This window comes from Dermacentor albipictus, chromosome 2 (assembly GCF_038994185.2).
Source record: "Dermacentor albipictus isolate Rhodes 1998 colony chromosome 2, USDA_Dalb.pri_finalv2, whole genome shotgun sequence".
Taxonomy (NCBI): domain Eukaryota; kingdom Metazoa; phylum Arthropoda; class Arachnida; order Ixodida; family Ixodidae; genus Dermacentor; species Dermacentor albipictus.
Genome location: NC_091822.1, coordinates 132,585,341 through 132,607,652, shown reverse-complemented (window position 1 = coordinate 132,607,652; position 22,312 = coordinate 132,585,341). Strand labels below are relative to the sequence as shown.

The following is a 22,312-nucleotide window of genomic DNA, read 5'->3' as shown; positions in this document are numbered from 1 at the left end:
AAAAAAAACTTTTTCGGCAAAAATTATTCGCGATTTCCGATTTCCGGAAGACTGACTCATGGCCTAGAAGAGTTATTAATCCAATTAAATTAATTAACCACGCTATTTAGTATAGCGGCTCAAGGCATGTAACATTCGAAATATGCTGAAATCAAGCCGGCCAATGCTGAAACCAGCTCATTCGTCATAGGAGTCACCACATCGGCACCAGTTTCGGGGCAACGGTGCGCTGTGTTGTTTCTCAAAACTTTATCGCTGCGGAGCTTGTTAACAGCGATGTGCTTAAATCGCCTGACTGCACACGACTTGCGTGGCCTTGCATATACGAAGCCGTGCAAATGCTGCTATTTAGCAGCCTTTCTTACGGCGCCTAATTAATTGGCTTGCATAATGAAGTTGTAATGACGATCGTCGTCATTAACATTATAACGTCATCACCATGCGCGAAATACGGCGCTGGCGCATGTAGCGCTTTGAAAGGAGTACATCACAGTGACGTTCTTTTAGGTAAATTAGTGGGTGAGTGAGCTGCTTATGCAGCAATATAATACGATTTTAAGTTTCTAAGCTGCAGGAGTTCATAAAAACTTGCGCTTCATTCTAACTACCGAATGGTTTTATATACTGCAATCTTAGGGTACTATTCAGAGGAACGTCATCTGCTGAGCCGTCACAGCGAAGGGAAAACACCATAGTAGTGCGCTGCACATCCTATGTTTTGAAGCAGGAATCCGTGCAGCTAGCTCCATTGAAAAGGGAAGGCAAAAACGTTTGAAAGATTGGCTAAGAAAGAAAGAAAGAAAGAAAGAAAGAAAGAAAGAAAGAGAGAGAGAGAAAAGGAAAGAAAGAAAGAATGAGAGAAAGAAAGAAAGAAAGAAAGAAAGAAAGAAAGAAAGAAAGAAAGAAAGAAAGAAAGAAAGAAAGAAAGAAAGAAAGAAAGAAAGAAAGAAAGAAAGAAAGGGAAATAAAAGATTGCGTTCGAGGGGGCTTCGGCCTTGTGGAGAAATGCCATAGCTATGCAGGCAAACTATTCAAAGACGTCGTCGCTATGTTTCATGCAGAGTAGGCAGGACCAGTAAGAAACGCCAGCGTGAATTTTCGATTCAAATGTCGACGCATTATTCAGTGTGGCGTATCTTTTTGTTTCTTTGTTTTTTTTTCTCTTCGCAAGCGCTGCAGTAACGAGGTTTCAAAACTTTTCGGAAGATGGAGATGTTGTAGTGACATCGTCTCAACTTCCCTCTCTATGCGCTCGTTTTTTCTTTTCTTTTCCCTATTTTCGTTTCTTTTTTTGTTGTTGTTTTGCCAGATCTCCAAACCTGTTCAGGGGCCCCCAAGAGAAGTCAGCGAGTCGTTGACAGGATTACGCTAGAGCGTGCAGAAGGGGGGGTTGGCGCTTCATGACGACTGGAATGGAGGCGCTCTCTTTGCCACGTACCAGTGGGGAAAAAATAAAACAAAAGGCAGTGGCGTTTCGTTGCCATCACGATTCAGGTTGCAGGTGCGATTGCTTGCTACAGTACCTGTAATTCGATGGAGACGCAATGCAGAAACATCCTGCTACGCAGATTAATGCGCACATTATAGTAAAAGTTACAACGAAGTCCTTCGAACGGCGTCTGACGTACGCTGTGTGTACTGGGTAGTGAAGCCTAATGAAATAAAAAAAAATAAGATATATCCGGCATCACTTCTACCTTTACCACTTTTTCTTAGGTAAAAACCATAGGCATAGCAACCGAAGAATGAAAGAAAGCAGGAAGGAATGAACGATGGCAGGTTAGTATGACTGAGTGAGCAAAAATATTCATACTGAATGTGGCGCTTATAAAACGAATGCTGCTGACAATGCTCTGATGTATTCAAGATAAACTAGCTTGAGATCTCTATTGTTCACTTATTGACTCAATCGATTGAGAAGGACGCAAGTGGATTTGCACGCTTGAATTAGGGAAACTAGGAGGCAGGAACTGTGTAGTACCTTGGACAGGAACGACGGTAACTATAGAGGTCTTCTATAATAGTTCTATTATAGAATGTTCCACTGCAAAATAAACTCCGCTCCGAAGTAACTCCGTGGAACACCACAAAGTTCGCGGCTTTCTATTCTTTATCTGCCAAATGTCCGCTGTCCGCAGGCTCGAAAAGATTTGAGCACGCTCAATTCCGTGCAAAACAAGGCCACGCAGCCGCACCTCAACCAACAAAAGACTCGTTGTGGAATTCTCCATTGCACGGCCGTGTACAAATTACGTTGAAATGTCGCGCTTTCTGTACTCTAGCGGGACCGTGGCCACCGCTGCTTCGTTGGCCGAACACGCCGCTACACAGGCTCGGCAAGGGCACGTACAAACAAACCTCCGATTTCAATACTGTACAATAACGACAACAGATAGCGTACACCCGAATTTCGCGCGACGAAGGTACCTTTAGCCTTCCTTAGAGACACTGATCCGAATGCGATAATCTAGTTTATTGAATGTTGTAGTGTGTTTTGAGTTTGTTGTGTATCGGTAACGTGCACTGCACCTATAATTTCATTTTCCATCACACCCGTTGGAGTAGTATGCTAGGCATGCGGCTAAGCAGACCTCTACAGGGGAAGTCCATTTCGGCCGCTGCTGATCGGCTGGGGCCGCTCGTATCCTCCTTGCTTGTGCAGCTGCATCCAATCAGCAGCGGCGGAAGTTGGCAGTCCACTACGTGGACTCTTACAGAATACTCCACAAGATTCCTTAAATAGATCTCTCTTTCTCTCTTTGCACACTCACTAACACCAGTTGAAAAAGATGGAGGACGCTTAAGCTTAGCATTTGAGAGTGGAACGCGATAGAATTCAAAGATCCACTGCTTCTCACGCTTCCCAGCAACTGAAGCGTATGTAACCCTAATCTTTTCCGGGAAACGCTGAAAGCGAACGCTATGCACGAAGGCGGGCTTTTCTGTACAAGCGCGGCCTCTAGCGTGGGCCGCGATGCGGCGGAGGCGAGCGCCATCTGGAGGTATTTCAAAGAACCGAGCGTGGCGCCCCGTGGCCGGTCTATCATTGGTAGAAACTCTGGAAAGGGTTTCTTTGAGTTTTTGCGTAACATAATTATGCTTTCTCGTATAACCATATTATAATCCGACGCTATCATGTCTGTAGGTTGTGCGTAAGTCGTACGTTACGATTTTTTTACGTATTTTAGCTTGAAGAATTCAATTATTTCAGCAGCTACCTTGTGCCACATGGAGGGCCTGGGTACGGTTGGTTCGAAAAGCTTTCTTGCTGAAACAGCGTCCGACGCCGGATATTCTGCGACTCGGATCCCTTAACGCTGTCTCGTTAATAAAGGCTCAGAATGCTATCACAGAGCAGAGAAAGAACAGACCTGTGTCCGAATCGTATGCGCGTTCTTGCACCAAGCCAGAATACAAAACCAAACGCTTTCAGTGCAAGCGAAGCCATCCACTCCTCTTCAACCATCCCTCGCACATCCGTACTATATACCGTTACGACAGGAGCGTGCTTTCAACGCCCGCCGACTAGAACTTCAGGAGGGGAAAGCGAACCTACGAATACGCAACCAGTATAAACTACCGGCGCCAGCACAGCACCCGAACAGGATCAGCTCAGTGGGGAAGAAAAAAAAGGTAAGCGAGCGACGCAAGACCGGTGCCCGTCGAAGGAACATGCGGATTGAAGAAAGGAAAGTTGGCAGAAAGGTAAAGGAGGCACGGAGGGGGGAGTTTAGGGAAAGCGAATAGTATAGGGAAAACAACGCGAAGTAAGAATAGACGAAGGGGGAAAATGTGGATCGAAAGAAGGAAAGAAAGGAGAGCGGCATAAAAGTGATAGAAGTAATGAAGGGCACCCAAGAAAAAAACAAGAGAAAATGGAAGGTCGAAGGACGCGGAATGAAGGAAAGGGGAGACAAGGGAGCGCCATCGAGGGCAGGGACAAAGGGAAGAGGGAGAATCGCAAAAGAGGAAAATGGGGAAATAAATGACGCCGAGTGAAGAAGCAAGCAAATGAATGCTTGGGAAGGATAGGGTACAAGACAGGCAAAAAAATTACCTTGGAGGAAGTGGGGAAGACAGTGCTAGGGACAGAAAGGAAGAAGGTGAGCAAGCGTAGAAGGTAGCAAAATAAAATAAAGTGAGGGGGAAGAACAAAGGATGGGTGGCGAGAGCGAAAGAATGGGACCGGAGAAAGAGGAGAAGACAAAAGAGCGGAGACCCAGAGAAGCCCGAGTTCGCCGCCCTCCGAGGCGGCCTCCTCCTGCGTGTATACCATACGAAGGAGGCCTCGCGGGATCCTCCGAGAAAGAAGCCAGCGTTGCCTGCCCTCGTGTCCTTTATATACGTATATAAGCCTCCTCCCCCTACTCCACCCCACAGGGTTAGGGCACGAGCTGGCGTGGCTTCGCTAACCGGCGGCAGCAGCAGTCAGTGGTCAGACTAAGACGACGACGCGAGGCAAAACTAAAAGAGAAAAGTGTAGCGGCTGCGCAAAGCGTACGAGTACGCGACCTTTCGTTTATTACCCCCTCTCTCTCTCTCTCTCTCTCGCATCTTTCTTTCATTTTTTTTATTTATCTATTTCTCTTGGTTCGTCACTGACGAATAGCCGGCGCAAGCTTTCCACTTAGCTAGCCGGCTGCCCGGCCAGGCCGCACACACTTCCCTTTGGCGACACGAGACGCAGCCGCGAGGAGCAGCCGTTGATCTGGATGGCTCGGGGCCGACGGTGACAGCGTGACGGAGCTTATAAAGAGGCGCGGCGACGACCTCCGAGGCTGCCGTTCTTTTGTTTTTCTTTCCGGCTCATTCATATTTCGCTTTGCAGCTCGCCCCGAGCCCCGGCGATTGGAATTCCCGCGAGAGCGAAAACGACCGCGCAGCCACGGCCGCCGCGGGTTATTACCGGTAATAAGGCTCTTCTTCCCCATCACCGTATTATCCGCTGCTGCCGTATCTTCCATATATATATTTCTTTTCGTTCCCTCTCGGGCCCGTTTGCTTGCTTCCGTTGTTTGTGCCTTGGGGGAGGGAAGGGGGAGGGAGAAGTGCTTTAGCGTCAAACTGGTTGCGCTACGTTTGCGGAAGGCGCGCAAATCCGAGGCAAACCGATCTCGTTTTAACTTGACCGTCTTGCTTGCGGCGAATTTTGGCTGCACAGCCCGGAAAACCGCGCCGCTTGAGATACCTTTTACGCATGCAAGTATACAACAACACATGCGCGTGGATTTCGCGCTCCATGCTAAACGAACTCCGAACGGGTTTTGTGTGCACCTCGAGCTGTACGGTTTCTATGCAGGAGCTCGAACTGCGTAAGCGTGCAATCGCAAACACGTCGATGAAAGATGGAGGACGAGCGAAGATTAAAAGTGTGCGTCCGCCCAAAAGTATACATGTGGATGTCTGTTTTCTGTTTTTATTATTACTCTTTTTTTGTGAGCGGTCTTGCGTGTACAGATTAATGTTCACGCAGTAACTCTAAATTGAACCGACAAAGGCTTGAAAACGCATTCCTGCCAGCTCCTTTCAGGCGCCGTCGCCGTGAATTTTCCGCTGCGATTTTCAGCTCTGTCAGAAAGACAAATGGACGAGCAGCTACACAAAACCAACCAAATAAAAAAAAAGAAAATGTGAGATAGAGCGTTAGTCGTATTGCCAATCAACACACATGCGTGCGATTCCTGGCGCTTATCCGCGCTCGGGGCAACACAGACGAGAGTGCGTTAAGTGGGCACAGGATGGCGTACTTGTTGTTTTCCTGGAAATATCCCGCTATCAGCGGCGCAAGAGTTTCGGCCTTATAGATTAGCCGCACCATCTGTACACACACTCGGACCTATACGATCGATTTACGTGTACCGAATGGAACCATATACTTCCGTGAATGTTCCCCTTCCCGAATGCTCCGTGACGTGTCTGCAGCTTTTCCGATGGCCTTCCCACAAGTACACGTTGACAGGCAATGGCTCAAAGTATACGCTCGTCTCGACGATAACGTTCGACATAAGCTGCCCCTTTGTGATAAAAAAAATAAAGTAAAAACAAACGAGCAAGAGAATCGCGATACCGTGCTTATATGGTTTCCATGCACGAATTCAGAAAGCAAGACAACAATTCAAAAAAGAAGGTGGGTAATATATAATGCGAAATAGCTATAGGCCTGCTCGTTGTACAACACACTAAGAAAAAAAAGAGTACCTCTTACTCTTTTCGGAGAGTCTGGATTCGCCACGTATACGACACACTTTGTGGGAGACACCCGAACTCTCTTTCGGCAGAGAGTCCCGAGACTATCCGTGCTCAATACAAGGTGTTTGCGTGACTCCGCACACAATAGTCATGCACACTCTGTTGTAATAGTCGCCTATACCCTCTCAAAAGGGTTACAAGACTAGTGCTGAGGGAGTCCGTTAACAATTCTAAATGAGTCGAACGACTCAAGATAAAAGGGTGACATGACCACTGCTGAAGGATTCGGTCAACTCTTCTTGACGAGTCTGATGACTCCAGCAGTGTGTGTCAAGTTACCCTTAATGCGTGGTGCAGGACTCTTGTAAATGGAGTAAAATAACTAATCCATGTAAGTCGTTTGACTCTCGGATGGCAGTGTCGAGCCGCTTTTCAAAATGTGTCAGCAACTTTTGCTGTAATTACACATGACTATGGCTAGTTCTCAAGATGGCTACTGTGAAAAGACAACATATAAGAAAGAACCCATAGCAAACTTGCCAAAAAGGACGTGGCAGGTTAGCAACAAAATGTTAACATTTCATCACCCTTTGTTGTCTTCTGGAAAATTCAAATGTATTAGTCAGCACAGAATCACCATGAAAGCAAGACAGTTCTCATTACCATTAAACTGGAATCAATAGCCAACCAAGCAAAACAGTCTTAAATAAACATCCAATATGTAGCCTGCAGGTGCATATGAGTGACACTGCAACGCAACTCAGAACCATAATGAGACCCCAAAATATTATGTAACCCATGTAGAAGTTCAATTCAGCACTGCACAGGTCTCTAATGTCAAAACATTTATAAGTTAAACCTATTTCACTGTTCTTCGAGACGTGTTTTTATTTAGAACTTACGATTTAACATTTTAAGCAAGCAAGCTACACATAACAAATACAGAAGGCCGCACTTATGTACAAAGGAGACCCAGATAATCAAGTGCAATAAAACAATATTCCAACTTAGATTACATAATCTATGCGTTATACTATGCTTGCTGAAAACAACTGGTTGGCAATTGATAATCCAATCTAACAGTAAGAACAGCTGTCTTACCTTATGGTACTCTTGTTGGCACTTTTCCCCCACAACTTGTGCGTGTTAGCGTCAGTTGAAAATTGATCTGAAAAATACCACATTAAAAAGTTGTGCATCAATTTTATTGTCATACAACATGCAACAGTGTATAAAAGCTTCACAACAGATAATATTACAAAAATAAATAGAGCAAAATTTATACTAATTGTTTATTTATGTTGACAAACATACTTTTCAAGACGAAGTATAATAGCTGACAGACAATTTCGCAGACTGCAATAACCATTAATACAAAACTTGCCATAATGCAAACACGCTGACAAAATATGTAGCACAGGTAGCTGTATTCTGTTACGGCAAAGATAGCACATGAATAATGAGGACAAGGGAGTTAGCAGAACACAAACTATACCCAGCTGCATGCATGCAGCTGTAACAATACACATGGTGCACCGAGGTCCAAAAGAAACAAAGAGGAAAATGTGAGGAAGGCTTCTTTTACTCATCACAAGCTATCCTATAAGAGCAGACAGATTATGCACTGGCTGTAATGTGCCCTCAGCACATACGTAAATAAGTTCCATTAGATGCCACATTTACAAATCACTCATACAATGTTCTTGTGATCGTCCTTATTCCGATTTTTAACTTGGAAAGCATGACTGAGTTATGTAATGCTTCCCTACACTTTCGCACATATGCAGAAAGAAGTGTTTCTATAAACACGGGAGATCATGGAAGGATGACTGACACATACTTCTTTTAATTCTTTTGTCTTGGTCTTTACGATTATCTACCACAGTAGCCTTTTGTAGAGTGAAACACATTCAGATAATAAATACACTGTGGGCAACAAAGTGTGAATACCTGTTCTTGATTTCTACCTTTCTCAAGTGTCCCACTAAGGTAAGATTGGTGCGAAAAATTGTCTTCCCAACGTATGCGTTCCCACAAAACAGGAGCAGATGATAAGCCACATTAATGGTGCGTGAAATAAAACATCTGTTCTTAACTTTCTCTTCTTAACTTACCACTGCCATTGCAATCTGGTGCGATTTTCTGCTTTGTTGTGTATTCTAGCACAGGTGCTACGCAGTTCACTTGGTGCCCAAAGCAACTCTCACACTATAGCAGGATGTCAATTTTGTTTTTCAAATTCTAAGCGAAACTCAGGTTATGGGGGACAATTGTAAACTTATAGTTTTGCTTTGTATCTTCATAATGTTGTAGAGCAGGGTAGAAAGCAAGAACAGATATTTATAATTTGGGGTCCCATTGTGCATTGCATGGATATGTTTCTATGAATGATAAAACTACTTGGTAGATAAGAGAATTAACTTCGAAGTCTACCATATCAGTAACTGGAAATTTTATGTGTAATTGAAATTTTGTGATTCCCAGTGATGAAGAAACAGTTTTGATAATATGTGCCAAGGCAACTAAGTCACTCATGCTCACAAAGGAAACAAAATAAAAACAACCAAGATTGCAATAAGTTCCAACTTGCAACCAAAAGTGAGACACCTCACATGACTGACTTATGTATTTACTGAGCATGATTTACATATAGCACATAATCTGCTTGTACAAGATGACGAACAATTAGTTACTGTTGCTTTCTCTCTGGGGTATTTGGCTCTTCTGAACACATGCACATTGTGTGGCAAAGCTGCGTGGATGTAGCTGGGCACAGCTGTTATTCAGCATCAGTCTGTTCTTATGGTCCTGTACTATTATCATTGTAATTTATAATTAGCAAATAGCCTAACTATTGGGTTGATCAGCTCCATTTTAAACAAAACATACAGATTTCCCTGTTGATCACTAACAAAGTGATGGGTACATCATTTCAGATTTCAAGAAACAGCTGTGGAACAGAACAAATGCTGAAGACAGAAAATCTACAATGACCAGTACCTTCTTTATTAAATGCCATGTACTAGCTTTTTCTGCAATGAATACCATTATAACCAAAAATTGTAGCCTGAAAAAATAATTGGGAAATATTTACAAAAGTGACAGAGATTAGAACTGCATGTTAATTACATATGTCTTCTTAAACAAGATCACAATAATTGAAGTTTCATTAATTTTAGCAAAACACTGACATCCCATTATTGAAGCTAGTCAGTGCTGAAGGCATTGTTAGTTTGTAGGAGTCCTCAGACTGGCAGCTCTGAAATATTTGTCACCATACTTGGTGGAACATGCTTTGCTCTTTCGGATAATACTTTGCCAAAAAGCCTTCTGTAATCCTTGTAGGGCAATTCTGTGTGGAAAAGAAATCTATTTGATCATTACTTTTTGGGTATATGTATCTCAGAACTGGTGCTAGTCTGAGTTCTTACAAAGTAGACGTTATTGAGTACTGCAATTCTAATGCCTGCCACAGCTAAAATTTATGTTAGTGAAAATTGTCGCACTGTCATGAAGGAGTTATGTTCAATAATTAGTGGCAGTCACCGGTGAAACACTCAGTACAAAACACAAATATATGGAGTCAAAATTTAAATGTCCAACAAAGTCACGTCTCAAGTCTACATTTCACAGAACTGTCTTTTTTTCTGTTAGTGTGCCAATACCAATCTCACATTCACAAACATTTTAGTATTGCACTTCTGGTAAATGCAGGAAAATTCACCGTCTTTAACAGAAGCCCTTGGGAAGACAGCCCATATTCGCTTCGACAAGAGGACTTGCCTTAAGCTTTGCGTCGCTATGTTGTAGGTCACTGTAGCAAGGGGAACGTTTTGCTGATTGAATATTACTCGAAATATTTTTATTATTTGTACTAGAGGTTTCAAAAGAGAGCCAATTGTAGAGTTCTTCATGCAGATTTCATATATTCCATTAGTTTTTGTTTAGCTGCTTCGTGAGTTATGCCCTATACAACGGCAAAATACATAGTGATATTTGCAGGCACTTTCTTGTGTATTAAATTTTCACAAAAAAGCAGTGTGCTGCAGCTAACTCAGCTCCCTGTAGACTGCCAGGTGCCGATATCTATTCAAACAGCACGTAAAGTTACTAGAAGTATGCAAGATTAGTAGGCAGGCAGGCAGGCCTGCTACTAAAATTATTGAGAATACTTCAATAATTTTTTCTCACAATAGCATGAGAATAACCTCATGCTTTATAATTGTCCTATACAAATTAAATTTGGCATACATACTCTTCAAGATAAGCAGAATACCAGTATCTAATTGAAATTGCAATCTAAAAATTATTTAAAGTGGCCTAATATTTTTGCATAATTCCAGTAATTGTACAAGCTGTTTGGATAGGTATCACCACTTTGCGGTATACACCTAGCTAAATAAGATACAGCATGAAACCATTTGCGAAACTTTTACACACAAGTGCCCATAAAAATATATTGCCACTATGTAGGACATAACTAAACACCAGCTACACAAAAACCAATGACAATTCAAATCTACATAAAACTGCCTATGAATAGCAGTACATTCAAATTTCTAGTACAAATTAAAAAAGTTGTTTCGAGGAGCATTTCTTCTTAATAAGTGGGTGTCAGTGTTTCTACCAAAGGGTTACAAAACTCCTTGAGGCATACCATAGGGAGTTTTATAAATAGCACACACATGCATCTGTCTAAAAAGTCCCATGCCCTGCTTGCATTCCTTAGACATTTTTCTGCATTCTGTTGTATGTCACCGTTTGCATCCCTTAACACTGAGGGCGCAAAACCGAAAAACAGCCTATTAATACACTTAATTTTTAGCCTGTAAAGGGGTTGTATGCGAATGGGGGCAGCCAACTCTAGCATGAGAATAAAGAAATATTTGTTCTCGCATTAATGAAACCAGTCAAAATATAATCTCGCAAATCTGGAAATGAATGCACAAAGAACCTTGCTGATTGTTACATTAGTGTCCCGAACAAGATCTTTTGATGTTTATAATTCCTAGTTTTATTCACTTTCCTCTAGTAACTGGGCTTTGACCTAGAATACTCAGTGTAGGAGACTAACCCAGGCCTGGAAGCCAATATTTAAATCTGAAATAGACATTCATCCCCCGACCACATGGCACTGCTACGTCATCAGAAGAAACATGCATCCATGGACATATAGTCTGTAAAATTATTTTTACATGATCTGTAGCGTTACTCTTGCACTAACAAATTCTGAAAATTAGGAAATACATCTGCTATTTAAAGCACTGCTGCAAACCCGTGTGTTTGAGAAATGCAATACTCAAAAGGTGTAATACAACCAATGTGTGCATGAAACCTATGCTGCCTTTGACATTCGTCAGTGTGGCAAATAAGCACTGAGAAATGCCAAGGGTATCATAGCTTTCATGTCTCAAACCTTGTATGCGAGTACCAGTATCTTTGCAGTGAAAGAAGTCACATTATTACCAGACTTATGAGGGGAACCAATGTTTCTCTAGTTCAATAGTTTCTTTCTTGTGCTCCTATATCCTTGAGTTTTTAAAAAATAATGGGTGCTTGAAATAAGTACTCTATATTGCTCTTAAATTTATCCTGCACCAGAGCCCGTGTTATGTTACATTTTTTGAACACATTGCAGTGCTGTAGATTATCAAAGGAAGAAAAAATGCTGTAAGTTCGTATTTTAGCCTTCTGTACAACAAGAATTAATAACCTATCAATTACATCCACAAGTACGAAATAACTACGAGAAACGGGGCTTAAAGGCAGGTATACATTAGAATAGCAGGGGCTGATGGTGAGAATTCTAAGAGAAAGGAACTATTAAAAACTAGATACTAAAGACACATATGAATTATAACAGAAATAGTTACAAAGAATTTGAAGAGACAAATAGAATGTCTGTTCAAATCACTCCACCCCAACATTCATCCATGGTTCGATAAGTGATCACAGCCGGTGATGCTGTTTGGATAGATGGTAGGTGAGGCACAGCTGTGAAATAGGTAGCACATGTAGAGGGGTCACCAAAGGTTGCACGCTGGTTGCACAGCAGGTTGCCTTGATCTCCGGACTCCCTCGACCCTGATGCGTTGAGCCTGGTTATACGTCGTTCGCAAGAGGCCTGGCCCGAGTGTGCGGCATGGCTTGGGTAAAATTTCGAGGCAACCTGAAAAACACAGTTTCATATATTAGCACCAAAATATTCTGTACCATAGGGCAAATCTGAAGTTTACCATCTGCACATAGCAGATGATGAAAACAGACACAAGTCACCAGACTCAAGGTATATAAATGTGCAAAAGTGGAAATGAATGTGAAGAGCTGCTTATAGGATGGAATCCTTCAATTTGTCTTTTGGGGATCAATAATAGTATCTTAACATAAAGTCAAGTGTACATGACCCTCCCTATTTGTGTAAGTAGGCTATTCCATGCCAGCTGTTCCAACCTGGCACACAATCACTCGGAATTTCTTCTTGAAAACTGAGGGCCTTTCATTATAGAAAAAATCTCAATTTCACACAATACTTAAAGCAAAAAAAATTTTCACTGCCATAAACATTATGTCAAATTTCGTGTAATGCACCAAAGTATGCATCATAAAATGGCAGCCAGAAATTTGGTTATTTCATTAAGAGGGCCAAATTTTTAACAACGAAGAGAGGCCTTACACCAAAAACTTGACTGCTTATTAGCCACTGCTCAGTTTATTATGGCTGATTAAAAATGGACAAAATGGCTTATTAACTTTATTTTCACAAAAGTGACCTACAGCAAAAGCTGCAAATTTATGCAATCCATGTGTTTAGGACTTGTGCTGTGTGCAAGAATGGTATCAGAAAGATACATTATGCAGCAGTGCAGAGAGGAGGATGAACTTGGAAAAGAAGACAGTTTTGGTGTACGTTTATCGGCCTGCTTACCATTGAGGCAGCCCTAGTAAATTTATGCCAAATACCATGTATGAGCGTACATTGTATTCTTTTTAAATTGGTAAAGCTTTATCAAAGTAGTTTTTGTGTTAAGCAAAAAAAAATTGTGCAAGTGGTCTCTTGCAGTTTGAAAATTTACATCGCATTTCGTCTAATACACATAGCCTCTTGGCGGCTAAGACAAAATGCATGGACTTGAGCATCCCTGAACAGATAGCAGGGAGTCTAAACTACTTCGAAGTTACGTCTTTCATTGCTGAGTGACAAGCCATTTCACTCAAAAAGACGTCACTTAATTACAGGTATTTACCCGAATCTTTCTGTCCGCTGTCAGCCTGCTGGCATCATCACTAAGGCTGCCAACTCCCTAGTGGACATAGTCGGGACATGGTGGCGGCAGGATGCAGTGGCAGAAGCCGCCAAAGGCTCCCAACTACCTAGTGGATGTAGTCAGGACAGGGTGGTGGGAGGACACAGGGGTAGGAGCCGCCACAGTGTACCTGCAACAAATTTGCACAAATGTTCTTAGTCCTACCATGACATGATTTACAATAAAACTGAGCTGTCTGTGTAACATGGCTACCAATACAAATAAAGGTAAACAGTTAGGCCCTACGACACAACTAGAAGCCCAACAAAAAAGAAACGGTACTTATGTTTATGAAAATCCAAACAATGAAACAAAAAATGTGTAACCGGTTTGTGCATGGAAGCTCGGTTGAAACCTGAGCTCATACCATCAAATGATCTGCTAGACAACTGCAAGCCTGCCACCTAAATATGTCATTGTAAATTATTTTTACATGCATTATGTTAAGCTGCATTAATACAAGTTCAAAATCTCTTAATATAAGTAAATCACCAAGCTAATTCAATTAACGAATTCCAGTGGTCGTTAATGCAACAAAGTGCAAGCTCGGAATAAAGCTGGCTAAACTGGGCAGTGAAAAATAACAATGTGGTTCTCTACATCTTGTTTTCCTGGCTTTCGCTTTAGCGCTGGAATATACAAGAATTTTGACATTCCTCATATTTCACCCTGCTAATTTTTATGCCATAATGCATAATACTTCAGCAAGAGGACTAATGCTTTCTTTCAACCGTAAATAGTGATAGAACAAGAAAATTCATTGGAGCCAACGTTTTGAGAAGAAAAATCTCCTTCTCTTTGTCGAAATATTGGCTCCAGCGGTCCTTGTTCTACGGCTCTTCATCAGTTCAAGTCTCTTGACCTCCTGTGTACCTCTGTACTTTCAATGTTATGTCAATGAAACTGTAATAACGGATCATTAGTAAATGTAGCCGATGAGGAACTTGGGCTTGTTGGTAGATAACGACAGAGTAACTGCACAACATAAAGATACGGACAAAGGAGGCTTGTGTGTGTTGTCTCCTCCAGCCATGTCCCCCCTTTGGGTGATTACTCTGTCTCAATGTAAAACTGTTACCCTTTGCACAATAATAGTAAAATGCATAAAGACAGGAAAGTGGACACAAAAATTACAACAAATAGCATCATATGCTAATGAGATATGCAAAAGTGCCTGCTACGATTTGTCTCTATGCAAAAGTGCCTGCTACGATTTGTCTCACCCATAACGTGCTGGTAAGATGGTGACTTCTGGCTGTTGCCATTTCTTGAATACCTAAAATAAAATACATTTAAAAATTATAAAAATATACAGGACAACAGCAGTAGCCGAGGACATAATGCATTGTTTAGTACAAGAAGGTAAACTAATCTCTGATACACGGCAGACGAAATTTCCTTTAAGTTAGTAGAAAAATACAACACACTTCATTTCATTCAATACTGTCAGCGTTTCTTGCTACAAGAAAAAAGGTATTTCTGCATGGAAGCAGCTAAATAATAAATGGCCTTCTACTTTTACAAAATATGTTGCAGCGACTAAGCCAACTACAGCTGTATATACTTAAAATTGCTGTACGCACATTACAATAGCCAAGACAGGATAAACTTGGGTTCATATGCAGCTCACTGGAAGGTACAACTTTACCATCAACTCATTTCTGCTGGGCAAATATACGCACTAACATAAAACTACACATAAAAGGACCTTTTTTTTTTCATAAAACCACCGGACTCAATATAAAAAATCCAGTAGCAATAGTACAATTTTACCACATAACACAGCCAGGTTTTGTAAGCTTAGTAGGATTTACTATATAAATGTTGCAGCATATTCATGCTTTTAAATTTTTACAACCGTGAAAATAAACATTACGTAAAAATAATACATTATATATAGGCTTAGATTGTGAGCTAATGTGTTTTCTACTTACAGCCAAATGCACAAAAAGTTTGTTCTCTTTCAGCGCTTTGAAAGCGCCGTGTCTGTTCGCTTGTGCATGCAGCCGCTTAACCGCTCTTAAAATATCTGTGCTGCCACATCGCCTGACACTGCCATACAGCTTTGTAGCGCTTTTATTATTCGCGGCAATATACCTAAAGCGCTAGTAAATCTTCAGAATGCACAAGCTGCCTTTTCGATTACCTGTCTTCGCCACGCGAAAGTCACACTGGTGCTAATATTGTATATACACTTCAAGTTACGCAGTACTTGATATTCTACGGATTTTTCGATGCGACAGGCCACTCGTCACTAGAGTCGTTAAGAACGGTGTTTATCCTGAGGCTTCCGTCTGCCAGTAGTATTTCCGCATACATACACGCACGCATGCCTAAGAAACGTCTGTGAACTGCCAAGAGAAACATGGCGCAAAATGTAGCCGTACCGGAAGGGCCGAGTACGCGCCGTTCGTAAACTCGGAACAAAAGCTGATATGCTTACCTGAGACGTTGAGAGAAATATGGCACAGGTCACTCCCCGCTGGTAGTCGTTCGTATGCATCTGGTCGTCTCTGTCCGTTGCGATCTCCCATATCACAATGAAAGATGCAGTGCAAACCGCAGCACTTCGGGCGCTTATCGGCGATACGCTGCTGCTGGCGGCAGTCCCCTCGTCGCAATCACACAGCACGGACAGAAGCTCCCACCGTAACTTGCCACAACGCTTGGTTGCAGTCGCCCTTAATGCAGCGATTTCAGAACCACTCGACGACAACGTACTCGCGCGTGATGCAGCACAAGTTCAACATGGCGTCATGCTATTGACGGCTTCGGCTTTGGATCATTTTGTATCTGCACAACTGGGCAAAACAGTTGCGCTAGTTTCGGTTTTGTTTCCTTGCGTTGAAATAAAAACTGTTTTGCTCACTGATAATTTTACGTCACTTAAGTAATGTTTACGAATGAAACAGCCATGAATTTAACACACGTCTTGAAATACCCGCTACGTTCACTTGGCAGAAGCAAAATTTTCTCGTCCGAGTGTGGTTGTGTTTTAAATATCTATCGCTGGGCTGTCGGAGCGTGCTCGAAGTCTGAAGACGCGGCGTAATTGTCCTTAATTTGCTTAGCTATAACGGTGCGGCTGCCCTTGATTTCTGTCGAGTTCAGTTTGCTCTGATGTAAGGTAGAACTACAAAGCCGCCCATGTTACTGAATGATCTAGTGCACCTGAAGCTGCCAGAACTCCGGTATTTCCTCCACAAGTTCTTGCGACTGTGTGCCGCTCTCACCAAATGCGAGCGTATAGTCATTTGGCGGAGATTTAGCAACACATTTTCTAGAACTATCGTTCACCGCTCTATCACGACATGGCAGCAGCGTGGTTGGTCCTTAGTAAAATTTTCTATGTATTGCGAATTTTGCGATAGCAATTATATGGACACAACCGCCGAAATATATCTGTCGGTGTTGCCGTGAGCTTACGTATAAAGTGCGATAAGATCCTATCCTGCGCCGTTAGCTGTGCGCGTTAAAGGAAGTGTACGAGGGCGAGTTGAGATGTATAGTGCCTGGATGGGTGCCCCAAGTATCTATAGGTGGTCACGTGATAAAACGCGCGCAAGCCGGGGAAAGGAGGCGCTGGTTTAGCACGCTTCTCCTCTGGCCGTTGCTCTAGCCCGGTCTGGCGCCACTCTCGCTCTGTCTTGGAGATAATTCCCGATGGGTGCAAAGTGGGGAGGGGGGGGAGAGGGGAAAGGCGCTTCTATATCGCCATTTCAAGTTTCGGGGACGCTTTGAAGGACGAGGCAGCAGAAGCGTTCTGTCCGCTCTGTTCGCGCCCTTCATCACGCGGACGCTGTGGCAGCGAGTGTTCGCGGTCATTGAGTGAAATCTGTTCATGTTTGCACGTGCGCGCGTGACCCCGTGCTTGCTAATTTACGGAGTAAGCGATTGTTTACTGCAGTTTATTCAGGCGATGAAGCTACGAACCTTGGTTCGTGCAGTTGTTCGTGCAGTGGTTCATGCAGCATTGGGGGGGAAACTGCTACATTTTTGTTTTTAAATTTCTGGGGGGTTCAAAAGCAGTGCTGCGTACGCTAGTGTTTGTTTCTGGTCGCGGAACACAACGCACTGCGGTAGCCCAGTGGCTTTGGTGTTGCGCTGCTGAGCTCGAGGTCACGGGTCCAATCACAACCGCAGCAGTCGCATTCCAATGGGGGCAAAATGCGAAAACGCGCGTATATTGTGCATTCCGTGCACGGTAAATAACCCGAGCTGCTGAAAATAAATCTGCAGTTTTCAATTACCGTGCGCCTCATAACAAGATGTTGATTTTGGAACCTAAATCCTCAAAATTTAACTTTACGTAGAGCAATTACATTTACAATCGACACTGTAGAGTGCGCCTACTGAACTTGTTATCTCGTTTCTGTGCTCTCTTTAGTAGCCAATGCTATATTTTTTAGATTCACTTATGGTCAGAATCCATTGTGACAAATCCGGGTCTTCCTTAGCATAGGAAGCCAGCTATCGCTTAAGCGTGTGATATATATCAACAAACATGTTCAAGGAAAATCGATATTTAGAGTTCGATGTAATTGCAGAACATGACAAGCTTGACGAAAGAATGATACACCGCATGTCGGTAACATGTCGGTAACATCATTTCAGCATCAAACAAAACACTCGGTTTTCTAAAACGTCACCTTCGTCTTGCCCCACCACATGTTAAATTGCTCGCGTATAAATCACTTATAAGACCCAAATTAGAATATGCATGCCCCATCTGGAGCCCACTTCAAGCATATCTAATCACCGCATTGGAAGCTGTGCAGAATCGTGCTGCCCGATTCATTCATTCCTCATACTCATATGACGTCAGTGTTTCATCCTTGAAAGCTACATCCGGACTGTCACCCCTCTCTTTTCGTCGTCGCATTGCTAGCCTCACCCTTTATCACAAATTCTTTTATTCTCCTCTCAATCAAGCACCGTATATCGCCGCCGCATCACGCATATCTCACCGCACCAGTCATCCCCTTCAAGTTGCCCGCCCACTATCACGTACTACTACGTTTTCAGCCTTGTTATTTCTTCGAGCAGCCACGGACTGGAACGGCCTACCCCATGACATCGTCGCCATCGCTTCAACACCTGCTTTTCAAGAACGCGTAACAGATAATAATAATAATATTTGGGGTTTTACGTGCCAAAACCACTTTCTGATTATGAGGCACGCCGTAGTGGAGGACTCCGGAAATTTTGACCACCTGGGGTTCTTTAACGTGCAACGCGTAACAGATCACCTTCAATGTTAAATCACCATCGCTGTTTGTTTTCCTCACTACAAATGTAACCCCACCCCTTATGTAACACCCCCTGAAATGGGGGCCTTTAAGGAATGAAACTGAACTGAACTGAACTGATTACAACCAGGACAGGAACCCGAGGGCCTGCCTAAAACAGAAGACGTTATCTGGTATTTCTTCCCCTGCATTTTAATCTTTCTCTCGCCAGACTCATCTCGAATATCAGAGGAGTCGCAATCTTGCACGACGACTCTTCGCGTCCTATTAAGAGTCAAACGACCCACACACAAATGTTGACTCTTGTTTTGTGACTCTACCCGCGCGAAAATGGGTCTTCGTAAGAAAAAAGAGAGTCAAGTTGCTGTGACTCACTTTTTACTCTCTTTTTTCTTAGAGTGAAGAAGATGTCGTCAGCTCGGTGCCGGAGCAGCTTATCGCATCGGTCGCGTGCGTACGCGTACATGAGCGTCAAATGACAGCCCCCCCTCCCCCCCCGTACCCCCCGTACGGCTGTAACCAGTTTTTACCACCGACGGCTCACTGCGTGCTGCACACTTTTGCGGGCGAAAGGTTATCGCGCTTCCTGTTTCCAGGGTGCCCTTGTGCTCCTCTGCTCCTGTAGGAGGAGTGCGCGTCTCGGCGCTAATACGGCGCCGTAGTAAAGTCGGCGGATCAAACAGAGCAGCCCACGCAAAGCCGAAGCTTAACACTGCGCAGTCATTCAACAAAGCTGGCTCAACGCGGTGCAGTCGTTCGCAAAAGCTGTCTTATAGAACTGCAGGGTCATTCTCAGTTAAGCTCGGGCGCCAAAGCTCGCGCGGAGGTCGAGTTCGGGCTGACGAAACGGCGCGCGAGGGGTTTTCGAACAGCCGCGAAATTTCACCTGCGCTCTCTCTCTCTATATTTTTTTCTTTTCTAAGATTTCTTCATCTTTCGGCATTTGCCTAACGATCTCTTAACCAGCGCGCGAGTACTACTGAACAAAATTGGGGCAAATTAGGACAGGACTCACGATAATATCGTAGCTATACATCGACGACACGGACTAATTATAGTTTCAAGTACAGAAATAAAATGAGAAAATACGATCGCCGCTACGAACTATATTATAGTTTCCGAATGTGCGTATATATGTCTGTTCGCGCCTATCGTCATCCGTGCCTTGGCTCATCAACTTGTTCAGCAAGAAGTGCTTCTGATGCGGAACATCTGTGTCACTGCCGTCCTGCACCCCTTTCTTCGCTTCGGCTGCGCTCAAGTTGTCTGTTTTACACTGAGGTAACCTGTTTAAACAGGGCAGGTTCGTGCGCGAAAGCTGTTCGTAAACTGTCACCGGTCAATCGGGATGGCGAGCGGAACGCATTGTGAATTCGGTTCCTTCTTTCTTTTGAAACAATTCGACGATAATTTGACGTTGCGAATCTTCAAAACAACACATTGGAGTAATTACAAATGCGTAGCAAGGTAATCGTGGCAGCGAACATAATATGAGCGAAGACTGCCGATCAATGGCAGAGAGTGAGTACGAAAAAAAAGAAAAAGAAAGCTTCTTGCATAGGGTCACAGCTCCTTAAGTGTCCAGCTTCTGGTAATGCTAAACGGTCGCGTAAGAAATAAAGAAAAAAAAATGAGCTTCAAGCGCGGTTCACCGATTCAGCAGACGAATGCCCTGCGCTATCGGCCAACGACTTTTGCTTCGCAGCTGGACTGTTGCGTACTGGAAAGAAAGGGCGGACGACACGTGTCACGTGTCAGGACAGTGTCACCTGCAGAGGCAAAGGTCAGCATAGATAAACATTGAAGTCAACTCGCAGGCGCTTTGTTTCAAGCAGAGAAGCGGCTAACTTGGTCCGCAAGTCCGGAAAACCCAACAATGATGTGATTCAGCATTGCCATTTGTTGGGCGCGTTGGTAAACTGACTTGGAAAGCATTGTGGCGTCGTCTACCTCCTGTCCTTGTTGGCTGGCGCTAAATATGCTTTCCAAATCATGTGATTGTTGTTTTCTGGGAGTCAACAAAAAGTGGATTTAGAAGTGGACAGCCGTACTACCTTGTGAAGCGGACAAATTCACTCAGCGAGCAGTGCGGTTAGTTCCCTGATTGATTGATTGATTGATTGATTGATTGATTGATTGATTGATTGATTGATTGATTCATTCATTCATTCATTCATTCATTCATTCATCGATCAAATAATGTATCTATCGATTTGCTCGCAGTCCCACCGACGAACCGATTAATTGTATGGTATAATGTCGACTTACCCATCGCTCAATCGACTGGCCTATACTTCTGTAGATTGGTGAATTAACTAAAGCATGACCATGCGTCGAGAGGCGGCCTCTATAGTCAGACCTCTTACGCCTCGTACGGGATCGGTTAATGCATGCGTTCGAGTTAACGCGGCAGCTCCTGTCCAGCGCAGAAGCTTCAATGCGCCGCCCGATAAAGCGAGGCTCAAGTGAGACATTAAGCCTATCCCCCAAGCCTGCTTTCAGCTTAAGAGTGAAGGCTATACTCTGCTAGCGTAGCAGACACCGGTAGGTACGAGCATTAGTCACCGCAGAGAAAACTATAACCCGAGGAAATTCGTGTTTTCGAACGCGCCAGCGAACGAATTCCGCCCCCACTTCCCCCACCTATGCACATTTATAGGCATAAACAATGGGCACCCCTGGCTGAGTGATGAGGATTCACGCGTCCTTCACAAAGAGCGCGCTATCCGTCTTGGTAACAAAACAAGACTGATTGTCCGGTAGGACAAACCACGCATACATAGCTCCCCCGACAGACAGCCGAGGTTTTTTCGTGACGTTCGTTCGGTCAAGGCGGTATTCAGGAGGGTGTGCAGAAGTCTCCGCTAAAAGAAGGCGAAGAAGGAGAAAATATGCCAGACGAAAACATTAGGCAAAGGGCCATCAATCTTGCGAATCAATGCTAACCCTCGCGCGCGCGAACCAATTCGTTTCAAACTTCGCGAACAACGAAGAAGGGAAGCGATGAATATAAACAACTCCCTCCCCTATCTCCGTTTCCCTCTCCCTCCCCTCTCTCTCTGGCCGGGCATACACGCAACGACCTTGCAAACAACGTTGTTTTTCGGCCGATATGCCAAAATAACGGAAAGAAGAGCGATTACATGGAGAGATAAAAAAAAAAAAGAACGAGGAAGAAAGAGGTTCTGTTTGCGGTCCCGCGCATATGTACGTGGCGTGCCCACAAGAAGCCCTCGCGCCCTCGTGACTGCGTCCCGCCTGACCGACATGATGGCATACGCGCATTGTTCCCTTCTGCGAACAACAGCGCAGCGGCGGAGCCGCGTGCCCGGATGTGATGTCGCCGAGGAGAGAGACGGGCTGCTGCGAGAGCGCACGCTATGCGTGGTGCGCTAAAAGCGTTGGCGTGCGCGGGGATAAGTGGCTCGTTCTGCTTTCGGTGCTCACCCCGTTTATTCCTCGTTTTTTTTTCTTTCTTTGTTGTCCTTATTGTGCTCCCTGTGCTCGTTCGGACCTCAGTTTATGGGCCTATTTGCGGACCGACGCGGGAGACAATTAATTTAGCCCGAA

General features: G+C 43.8%; 1 protein-coding gene and 1 long non-coding RNA gene across 3 annotated transcripts in view; both read right to left on the bottom strand.

Annotated features, from left to right (window-relative positions):
- RapGAP1 (Rap GTPase activating protein 1) overlaps nt 1-22,312 on the bottom strand; it is a 307,901-nt gene that overhangs the window by 245,450 nt on the left and 40,139 nt on the right. The gene's annotated exons all lie outside the window — the stretch shown is intronic.
- Nucleotides 7,377-16,244, bottom strand: LOC135917864 (uncharacterized). The gene is made up of 4 exons (XR_010569443.2): nt 15,937-16,244; nt 14,717-14,769; nt 13,434-13,623; nt 7,377-12,358 (listed from the first exon to the last, which is right to left on the bottom strand). It is a non-coding gene; the product is annotated as an uncharacterized lncRNA (long non-coding RNA).